The following is an 11,039-nucleotide window of genomic DNA, read 5'->3' on the forward strand; positions in this document are numbered from 1 at the left end:
GTGTTCGGGTTGGCATGTCGCGGGTTGGCGGGTTGGCAGGTCAAAATATGCCAACCCAAACACGACCCATTTAAATATACAGGTCACGGGTTGGCGGGTTTGGAACATAAACCCATATATGACCCACCAACCCATTTATTTATACGGGTTCACAAGTTGGCGGGTTCGTGGGTCAGATTTTGGTTCGTGGGTCCGAATTTTAGATATTTAAGTCTTAAACATCCAAATGAAAATTAAAAACATTCATAGAAACATGTTACAGACTTAGCCTTATAGGTTACGACTTATGACCTTAGACCATCCACCACAAGTAATAATGTCAAAACAATCAAATGGTCTATGAATAAATGGTATATATTATATAATACTTATTAAATATTAATACTTGATACATAAATACATTTAAAAATAAAATAATTTTTTTATTAATAATATAAACGGGTTGGCGGGTCAACCCGTTTATTTTTTGAGAAACCCATATATGACCCTTTTAATAAACGGGTTGGCGGGTTGGCGGGTTAGCGGATTGAAAACTCAACCCAAACCCATTTATTTCGTGTCGTATCGCGGGTCGTGTCGAGAATTGTCAGCCCTAGTTTGAGGTGGTACTACTTTGTGCGGTGTAACGATGTAAATTTTCAAAACAATTTTTTTTTCAATTTGAAAACATAACATATCTCATGATTAAATCTCAAAACATCAAATGTATGAAAAGTTATCTCGGTAGAAACATCTCCCAAAATCTCAAATACAATTGCATTATACTCTATCAGTGTGTACAAATCATGCTGGCGCCATCACGCGATCCTTGCTGGTACCTGAATCACATATCACATAACACGGTAAGCATCAATTCTTAGTGAGTTCCTCAAAATACCACATATAGCACATAATCCACTCGAGGTTATAACTCGTTATCACCCTCCGGTCAATGTGTCTCAGCGGGACCCTCCAGTCCCGTAGCTTGTTGGACCATCCGGTCCGGTCTAGCTCGTTGGACCATCCGGTCCGGTCTGATCGAGGACCCTCCAGCCTCATAAGTCATTGGACCCTCTAGTCTGGTCTATATAACACATAGCATACATATAACACAATGCACATAAATCTCTGACATACACATATACATAACACATAAGACCCTCCGGTCTGCACATAGATACCACTCTCGGTAATGTATAGTGAGAAGACTCACCTCAGGTAATCTCGGAAAGTCTCGAACTCGAAGTACCGGTCTAGCCTCCGCCTGATCACATAAAGTAATTTTACCTCTAATTAACAATGATTCCCAAAGGCTAGACTAATCCCTTCCTCTAGTCTCCCAGAAAGGAAAAAGACCATTTTACCCGTCCAACGATCCAAATGTCCAATTGTTGACCAATCCCTAAAAGTCAACGGAAGTCAACTCAATCAACGATCCAACTTTGACCAGACTCGCCGAGTACACTCGTGGGACTCGGCGAGGTCATGCGAATCTTTTGAATTCTTCTAAGGCCTCACTCGACTCGTCAAGTTAACCTTTCACTCGACGGGTTACCAATGATCCCGAATCACAGGGCAGCCCGACCCGACTCGTCGAGTCCTCTCATGGACTCGGTGAGTTTCCTCCATGGTAACTCCCAAATGACCTTCTGAGGTCAGATCTGTTTCTCTAACTTATAGATCTGACCTGTAAACACTCAAAAGTTACGTAAAGGTCCAATCTTTATGCTCATGCAACACTCATATCGCTTTATTTGATGAATTAGCTCTTAATATGACAACCAAGATCCAAAACCCTAAAGGGACAGCATAAAGCTGGATGATTGGGACTCTCTAGACCTCTCAAGGTCCAGATCTAATGTCTATTTCACATTGGGACTTCTCATGCTTCTTATTCCAACTCAAGAAATGGTAAAGAAACCCTTGATTAAAAAAGCCTACACAATAAAGAAGAAAAGGGTGGAATTGCTACCTCAATGTGAAGTCTCCTTACTTGAAAGTCTAAGAATAACAACCTCCTTTGGTCCTTCTTGTTGGATCACTTCTCCTGCTTAGCAAAATCACAACAAATGGCTCCAGATGGCTCTCTCTCTCTCTCTCTCTCTCTCACTTCACACGCTCAAAAATGTTAGGCTTCTTTTCTCTGGAAGGGTGGCCACAAATGAAGGCCATAAGGACCCTTAAATAGGGTACAGGCCCAAGAATTTAGGGTTTCTGTCAACAGCTCGGACCCTCTCCGATGCTGCCACTGGACCTGAACCAGAGGCACCTTTTTGTTCCTCAGAACCTTGATCTTCTGATCAAAGATTTCGATCGGCCTCTCAATGTAGTTCAGGCTCGCATCCACCTGAATATCCTGTATTGGAACTACTGCCGTCTCATCAGCTATACGCTTCCTCAACTGGGATACGTGGAAGGTATCATGGACCTCACCCAACTCCTTGGGTAGCTCTAAACGGTATGCTACTTGGCCCCCTCTGGCGATCACCCCGAAAGGACCAATGTATCGGAGCCCCATTTTGCCCCTCTTCCTGAATTGAATCACTCCTTTCCAAGGAGATACCTTTAGGAGTACGAAATCTCCAACCTGGAACTCGAGCTCGGATCCCCGCCTATCCATATAACTCTTCTGGCGGCTCTAGGTTGTCAGCAATCTCTGCCTGACTTGTTGTATCTGCTCAGTCATCTTAAGCATTATCTCATTGCTACCCATCACTCGCTGCCCCACCTCGCCCCAACAGATAGGGGTCCTACACCTCCTCCCATACAACAGCTCAAAGGGAGGCATACTAATACTCGAATGGTGGTTGTTGTTGTATGAAAATTTGGCTAAAGGTAGGTATGAATCCCAACTTCCACCGAAGTCCATGACACAACTCACCATGAAACTTCTTCCAAAACCTAGAAGTAAAACGAACATCTCGGGCTGACATAATTGAGATCGGCACTCCATGCCACGACACCACCTCCCTCTCATAAATCTCTGCTAGTCTCTCTGCAGAAGAGCTCTTACTGATAGCAAGGAAGAATGTGCTCTTCGTTAGCCGATCCACAATCACCCAAATTGCATCAACACCCCTCGCGGTCCTCGACAATTTGGTGATGAATCCATAGAAACATGTTCCCACTTCCACTAGGGAACCTCTAGTGGCTGCAACTTGCCATGCGGACACTGGTGCTCGGCCTTAACCCAACAATAGGTCAAACACCTCTCTACTACCCACGCAACATCCCTCTTCATACAGGGCCACCAATAATCTTTCTTCAGGTCTAAATACATCTTAGTGGCCCTGGGATGGATCAAAAATCTCAATCTGTGCGCCTCCTCCATCAGTATGCTACGTGCCCGCCCATAAACGACACCCAAATCCGACCATGAAAGGTCATAAGCTCTCGACTATCGGTAACAAACTCAGATACCCGCACAATCACCCGCTCTTTCTTGCGGCTCTCCGGTCTCACTGCCTCTGCCTGGGCCTCTCGAATGGTATCCAACACCGGAGTCCTAACCGTCACCCTCATACATATATCTCGAATTGGGGGACCCTCGACCCTGCAGCTCAGAGCATCGGCTACCACGTTAGCCTTGCCCGGGTGGTACAGGCACTCACAATCATAATCCTTTACCACACTCAACCATCTCCTATGGCGTATGTTCAGGTTGGGCTGATCCATCAGATACTTTAAACTCTTGTGGTTCGTGTATATGGTACACCAAACCCCATACAAATAATGGCGCCATATCTTGAGGGCGAACCCTACTGCCCCCAACTCCAAATCGTGGGTGGGATACCTCGTCTCATGAGGCTTTAGCTGCCTCGATGCGTATGCTATCATACTCCCTCTCTGCATGAGCATCGCTCCCAAACCTGATATAGACGCGTCACAATATACCACAAAATCCTCCATTCCCTCCGGAAGGGTTAACACCGGGGCTTCACATAATCTCTGGCAAAGAGTCTCAAACGAGGTCTGCTGCTCGGGACCCCAAGTAAAAGGAACGCCCTTCTGGGTTAATCTGGTGAGAGGAACATAAATCTTGGAGAAATCCCTAATAAATCTCCGATAGTAGCTGGCCAACCCGAGAAAACTCCTGATCTCGATGGGGGATCTCGACACCTCCCAACTCATAACAGCCTCAATCTTGGCCGGATTGACCAATATCCCATTCTAATTAATGAGGTGCCCCAAGAACTGGACCTCTTGTAACCAGAAATCACACTAGGAGAATTTGAACACTCCAAGGATCTCTCTCAGATGCTCCTCATGCTGCTCTCTGGATCTCGAATACACTAGGATATTGTCAATGAACACAATCACTGAACGATCCAACATCGGCCTGCACACCCGCTTCATGAGATCCATGAACGCTGATGGTGCATTGTGTCGGATTAATGTCTAAGTCCATAACTATATTTGATATATACTTGACCTGACCCGGCATGGTCCATTTGGGTTGCACTTCACCGGTACAATTTATATGGATAATCTTTTGAGAATAGTATATTTATGATCAATATTAATATATTATAAGTTATAATATATTAATATGGAATCATATTATTTAATTAGTATTGATCAAGAATTAATTTAGAATTAATTAAGTGATCAAAATGAACTAATTAAATATGGACTCTTATATATATGGAATGGGCCAAGTTCATTTAGGATGGGCTAAGATTTCATGGATAGTCCATGGAGTGTTTAATCCATGGATCATATGAAATGAAAGGTCATGGGTTTAACCCTAGTCTCCATAGTATATAAAGATGTCATTGGTTGGTGAAATTCGCACTAGTGTGGATACACTAAGAGGGCTAGCCGATTTCACTAGAGAGAACCAAGTATTTATATTCTCTAAAGTCTTCCAAGGTGTTTTGGTGATTTGTGATTCCACTTGAGGCTTCCACACTATTGGGGCTAAGCTCTTAAAGCTTGAAGACATCAAGCTACATCAAAAGGTATGTCATCTAACTAGAACTTTGTAGTATAAGAACTTCATAATATGCTAGTTAGGATTAAAGCCTTGGAAAGTTCTTATTTGCATGTATAATAGAGAAAACATAGATACAAGGTTTATAGGGTTGCATGTACACCATATGAGTGTTAGAATGCTCAAAACCCAACAGTGGTATAAAAGCCTAGGCTTGCTTTCAATTATACTTGATGCAAATTGCTGAAAAATGCTGAAAAAATCGATTTTTTGGCTTTTTGGGCATTGGACTTGCTGAGTCCATGAATAAATTCATCCTACTCGCCGAGTAGGTTCATGCACTCGACGAGTAGGAGCCCCAGACAGCATATATTCGACTTTTTTTTTTTGGCTAGAAATGGACTAGGAACATTACCCTCAGTTGTTTTTGAACTTATAAACTTGTTTTTGATGTGGTAATGTTCATGCTAATCCAATTTCAAAGATAATTGTCAATAGATTCATGTTTTGAACTAGTTTAGTGATTAGGCTAATTACATGAAAAAGTTTGATTTGAATTATCTTGTTCTTATGAGTTGCTTAGATTAATAGAAAGTTATGTGAAATTATTGTTTTCAATCCAAATTAATCTAAGAGTTGATTCTAAATTGTGTTTTTGTAACTTTTCCTCAAGTTATATGAAAAGTCACATTTAAGTTTCATAAAACTCATAAAAGTTGGCAATGGTTACAAAAGATGAAGAGTCTTGTCCTTAAGTTATGGAGGTTCAAGAGTCACTTCATTAAGTAATAAAATATGTAACCTTAATTAATTCCATAAGTTACAAAATAAAGAAAAAGTTACATTCTTTAATAATTTAAAGTCTTCCATATCTTGTCCTCAAGTTATGGAACTTGAAGAGTTTTTGGATTAAAACTTGTGACAACCCGAAATTTCCATTTGCACGAACGTTATCTATTCAATAGAAGCTAGTCCAATTTCAGTGGATTTCATACTCTTCCGAATGAGTTTGTGTACATTAGGGTCTACGTTTAAGGAGATATCAGGAGAGTGGATGCTCCTGGGTTTGTGAAATTTGAACATTCCAAGTTTCATAATGTTATAGTCCAATTTCTAGAATAAAAATATTTTCTGTCAAAATATTTCAGGACTATAAATAGATTTCTAAATTAAATTAATTCATTATTCACAATTCCAACTAGAGAAAAGCCATTTTCTCTCTCACGGATCTTCGGGTTTTCATCCCAGATTGTGAGTCTACTTTCCTAAATGTGTTTTAATACTTGTTATATGCTTTATAACATTGTTTACATTCCTAAAATGCAAGATCCGGGAGCTTACGGCCCAAGAACGTTCTTTGGGTGTAAACTCCAAAACAAGGCCTAAAAGCTACCTAGTCTCATTTCCATCTTAGGTATCTAGTTAGGGACTTTATGTATGAACACTAGGGGCTAGAAATCAATGAAGAACATTTAGTTTTAGGAGTTTACGGCCAAGGATATGCTCTTGGGCCGTAAACACCTTTTTCAAGGGCTAAGAGTGCCCTAAACACCCCTAAGGCTTTAAGACAATTACCCTTTAATACTTATGACTTGAATGGGGAGTAAATTACATCAAAATCATCCCTTAAAGGGAGTTTACGGCCAAGGAACATCTCTTGGGCCGTAAACTCCAAGTGAAGGCACAAATGTGTGCCTAATGTCCCCTTTAGCCTTAAACAAAAACCTAGAAGCTATCCTTTATGTGCAAGGGACTTAAAAGAATTAAAACCAACACCCCATAGGAGTTTATGGCCGTAAACTCTAGGGGATATCGTCTTTAGGCCGTAAACTCCTCTGTGGAGCATTCTAGGGCCTTAAACTACTTCATGGATTATTCCACAATGCTAGGCTTATTCTAGAATTCATTTGACACTTCAAAACACCCAAAACCACCAAGTGTGGAGTTCACGGCCGTAAACTCATGGGTTTACAACCGTAAACTCCAAGGGTGGGGTTTGTTGGGTGGTGAACTCTTATACAAGGTCTTTGGAAGCTTCAAACCCTTTTGCCTTGTCCTGTATCGACTTAGATGCAACCCTTAGGACCTATAACATTTATACAAAGTGTTTTCATGTTCCTGAGTGTCCCAAATTATTTTATTAAGTTATTATTTGGCGAATTAGTTATATATATGCTTATTATATGATAACTAGGCTTGTGCGTGTAAGCAAGTCTCCGTTTGCCACCTACCACGGTATCCGACACTACAATCCAAACAGCTCACCACAAGTGAGTTCATACCCCTTAAATCAACCTTTGAAATGATTTTAAATGTTTAAATACTTTATGGGGGGGGGGTGGGTGGGAATACAAGTTAAATACTTATAGTTATTGCTTCAATCACATGTGATTGCATTAATCACATGTGATTAATAACTAGGAAACCAATGATTTTATCACTGTTCAAACTGTTTTACTTCAAAATGTTTTACAAACTCTTTTACTTATCAAATGCTTTTATTTAAACTTTGTTTTACAACTTATAAATTGCATGCACATATATGTATAGATGTATAAATAATGTTTAAAGGGCTTAGGAAAGCCACCTGTCCTATTTCCTTTTCCTCGATTTGGATGTGGTCTGGTGGAATTTCGGGTGACCATCCGAAGGTCGTTTCCATATTAATTATATATCAAATATACATATATAGACATAAAAGTACTTCCATATTCATACGTACTAGACACACCATTAGTAGGTTACCATCGGGGTAACACAGGATCATACTATTACAACTGCTAGATCAATGAGTCAGTTCATTCATGAGTCTATACTAGGAAGAGAACATATACAACTATACTATGAGAACATATACAACTATACTAAGAAGAGAACATATACAACTATACTATGAGAACATATACAACTATACTATGAGAACATATACAACTATACTAGGAGGAGAACATATACAACTATACTAGAACGAGAAACATTTCATTACATATACAAGAATACGATAACAATTGTGATCCACTGTATCGGAGCATGCCTTAAATGTCATGGCCCGAGTTGTAGCCAGAATTCTCTTGGAGGGAGAGCGTGAGTTTGCGTATAGATCTATACTGGATTGACTATCCTACACCTTGCTGCTAGCTACAGCCGGACCTGCAGGTCTGCGGGTGCCAAACGTCATTCCGTTATTACGACCGTTCATTATGTCGTTGTTATCAGTCGATAGTATGGTGCAATTATCACATTATACCTTAATATAAATCCGTTTTAAGGTAGTTAGTACAGCAGTAGTTCCTATAATTCAAAACTACAGTACTACAATGATTTTCCCATTACATTTTTAGTGATAACCTCACTTAAACTTTAATGTACAAACTATATTTTGTTAAAAGATAGTTACACTTGGGAAATTACACACTTTTACATCAAACGAGCATACAAAACAGTTAAGCCTTGGTAGAAGGCTACTTTAATAGAAAATATAGGTTTTTCTATGAGATTCAAACTTTTACAAACACTTACACATACATTTTACAACTTATACTTGCGACAGGTTCAAACGTTTTTAATAACAAACATCGACACTAAAATACTTATGAACTCACCAGATGAATGCTGATAAACTCTTTCAAAATAACTTGTATTCTCAGGTCATCAGTAGACAGGTACCGATGCCAGCTTTTGAGAAGATGGAGCGCATTCAAGGCTCATCATATTATTTTGATTCACATTATATTTTTGGTGTCTAAAACTGTAAAGAACACGCTTGTATTTAAATTATATATTTAATGCAATGGATGATGTTGTTTGCTTATGTACATTTACTATGTTGTGCTTTACATGACGTCCTCCGCCCCAGAACGTTTCCGCCGTTCTTGGTTTTGGGGTGTGAAAGATTGGTATCAGAGCATTGTTTATAGTGAATCAAGTATATCAACCCATAAAAGATATACTAAACTATAAACCCATTAGGGATTAAAGCACTCTGACCAAGAGTCTATACTTTAAATATTAAAATATTTAATTAAGTATACTAGTCTGCATTCATACTAAAATCAGTGTCACAATGACAAGAACAAAAGTATTACGATTGTTAAATATCACAAGTGAGCTCAAGGATGTATGGTCAGTCCTGGGAATGGCATAGCCTGATCAACTATGCTGGTCCTAGGAGTGATTAGCATATGTCCTAGAATGGTTGTGATATGTTAACAAGTCTAAAAACTTACCAACAATACCACAAGAAGATCAGTAGAACTTAAACTTAAAATACTATAGGTGTATTTTGTACTACTAGTTACACGTATACTATATTCTTATACCTCTCTTCTCGCGTAGATTTAAATGGCTGGATTCCATCACGGTGACCCGTACTTTCCAAATGAAGGCAATGCCGGGTGGATCGATGCAGAGCCCGAAGATGAGCATCCAATCCCTTTGGATGATCACCTCGCAGAAGGCTTTTCTGATGGATCCGACTCCGAGCCTGAAGTCAACAACCTACCGCTTGTAGGTCAAGCCCCGAACAACAACCCTCGACCAGCTTTTCCAGGTCCTACTCCCTTGTGGGCAAACAACTTGAATCGCTGGAGTGATGAACAGGGTCAACCCTTACCATACTTTGGGGACCGAAGCTTTTACAACGTCAGCGATGGTGGCTCTGCTGACCGAGCTCTGCCTGTCATTATCCACAGAATAGCTCGTAATGTCGAGCAGCCATCGACCGGGTCATGGAGATTGATGCCAACTCAGGTGTCAACACAGTCCGCATCCACCGTCTTGAAGAAGACATGGAACGGACCCGGAGAACCAATGAAACCTTGCAGTAACAGCTGGCTACCTCCCGTGCTGAAGTCTTGGAACTTCGAGCTCGTCAGAGGGCTCAGGATCGACACCTTCAAGAAGTGTTTCGTCAAGTGTCCGACCTCAGGGCTCGCCCGGGGAATTCCCATCGCTGTTAGATGATGTCTAGTGCATCTCTGTCTTTTGGTTAAGGAATAGCCTTTAACATCTGTGCTCTAAGAATCAATTGTCTGTAAAATATTCCTAACTTTCAGTACTCTAAGTTGGAATCTTAGAACTGTCAAACTTATCTGTTTGGTATGATGTAAGAGCTACTGTTAGGTCGATTTTCCCTGAACTTATTACATCAGTAATACCAGTATTATTGAAATCTATCTAATCTGTGGGAAAAATCTGTACACTTGTGTTTTCCTACTAATATTTCTTATTGTGATTTCAAACACTCATTCAACTATTGGGCTATAGTTAGTTAGTCCATGTGTCACTCTCACGTTGCTTACAAATTGATTCTTACCATTTTTCTTATCTTTATAAACTTATAGCTGAAAGATGCCTCCTTGCAAATCCACCAGGAATAACCCTGCACCACCACCTCCTCCGCCTCCGGTCATCGATACTGCAGCCCTGAATGCTGCCGTAGCTGCAGCAGTGGCGACTGCCATGGCTCAGTATCACTCGTCTGATGTCAGCAGAGGTGGAACTCCTGTTGAGTCAACCCCGGTTGAAACCCCTGTGCGCTCGAGAGAGTGCTCCTACAAGGATTTCACCAATTGCAAGCCGAAGCCTTTTTATGGCACCGGCGGAGTCATTGCCCTCTCGCAATGGTTCGAGAAGACTGAATCAGTCTTCGAAATCTGTTCATGCCCTGCGACAAGTAAAGTCAAGTACGCCGCATGCACCTTTGAAGGAAAGGCCCTGACATTGTGGAACGGCCATGTTAAGGCACTAACTCTCGTCGTAGCCAACGACATAGGCTGGGAAACATTGAAAGACCTCATGACTGAAGAATACTGCCCGAGGGGCGAGGTCCAGAAACTGGAGCAGGAACTTTGGAACCTGACGATGAAGGGCACCAACGTGGTCGCTTATACTGCCCGATTCAGCGAGCTGGTGGCCCTCTTCCCCAATATGGTTCCCACCGAGGGGAAGAAGATCGAGAGGTACATATGGGGGCTAGTGCCTCCGTATCAGGGGAATGTTCTAGCATCAAACCCTGCTACCTTTGACAGTGCCAAGCGATTGGCACAACGACTCATTGATCATGGAGTCAAAACCCCTGCAACCACAACCACCCTAGCCATCCCAGAACCCTCCAAACCCGCTGACA

This window comes from Lactuca serriola, chromosome 5 (genome assembly GCF_051521515.1).
Source record: "Lactuca serriola cultivar US96UC23 chromosome 5, Lser_US96UC23_V15, whole genome shotgun sequence".
In the NCBI taxonomy this organism is placed as follows: Eukaryota; Viridiplantae; Streptophyta; class Magnoliopsida; order Asterales; family Asteraceae; genus Lactuca; species Lactuca serriola.